Genomic DNA, 1,115 nt, shown 5'->3' on the forward strand with positions numbered 1-1,115 from the left:
GAGGGATTCTAAAACAATGGAAGAATTTTCTTTTACTTTTCCCAGAGGGTAGTGTACTAGGGGTGAAAGTTGGGAGGAGAGAGAAATGTGCAACAATGAATGAATGGAAATCCAAAGTCTCTGTAAATTTTAGTTGAAATCAATAATAATTTTTTTATTATTCTTATTGTTTGTGTGTATACTGTCAAATCAGAAGATTGCCCCTCCTTCTCCAGCAGAGCATCTGTTGAATTTGAACCGTGTACCTCTGGGAATGCAGTGCAGCTTCTTGCCACTAGGCCACCAGAGCTCCCAAAATTAATAATACATTTTTTTAAAAGTGATAAAAAAAAGAAGTAGGGGCTGCGGTTGTCGCTGCGAGGGAGCGGCGTCCAAGCTCAAGGCGGTTTGGGAGCCCACGCCACCGACTCCGCGGCCCTCCCGCCAAGAGGCCCTGTGTCCGCTACCACCGAGGCGGCGGGCCCCGCACAGCCCCCGTCTAGGACTGCTGGCTATAGCGTCTCCCCGCGCCCCCTTGCTTGCTGCTCCCTCCCTGCTCTCCTGAGTCACCGCCGCCATGGCCGAGAGTGGTGAAAGCTGGCGGCCCTCCAGGATCCCAGGACGGTCCTGCCGCGCCCGGAGGTGCCGGCGCCTCCGCGTCCGCTGCCTCCCTGGAGCCCAAGATCATGAAAGTCACCGTGAAGACTCCAAAGGAGAAGGAGGAGTTCGCTGTGCCGAAAAACAGCTCCGTCCAGCAGTAAGTTCGTTTTACCTACAATGATCTCCATCATGCTTGGAGGGTTTAAAGAAGAAATCTCTAAACGTTTCAAATCACATACTGAACAATTGATATTGATATTTGCGGGCAAAATTTTGAAAGATCAAGACACTTTGAGCCAACATGGTATTCATGATGGACTTACTGTTCACCTTGTCATCAAAACACAAAACAGGCCTTAGGTTCATTCGACTCAGCAAACCAGCACCACTAGAAGCAATGTTATTATATCAACTCCTAATAGTAACTCCACATCTGGTTCTACCACAAGCAATCCTTTTGGTTTAGGTGGCCTTGGTGGGCTTGCAGGTCTGAGCAGCTTGGGTTTGAATACATCCAACTTCTCTGAACTACAAAG

At 48.9% G+C, this 1,115-nt stretch overlaps 1 pseudogene; it reads left to right on the top strand.

Annotated features, from left to right (window-relative positions):
• Positions 1-556: 556 nt before the first annotated feature.
• Positions 557-1,115, top strand: part of LOC102872705 — a 1,756-nt pseudogene continuing 1,197 nt past the window's right edge.

The sequence above is a fragment of the Elephantulus edwardii genome, unplaced genomic scaffold, assembly GCF_000299155.1.
Source record: "Elephantulus edwardii isolate Elephantulus edwardi_28Jun2011 unplaced genomic scaffold, EleEdw1.0 scaffold00519, whole genome shotgun sequence".
Classification (NCBI taxonomy): Eukaryota; Metazoa; Chordata; class Mammalia; order Macroscelidea; family Macroscelididae; genus Elephantulus; species Elephantulus edwardii.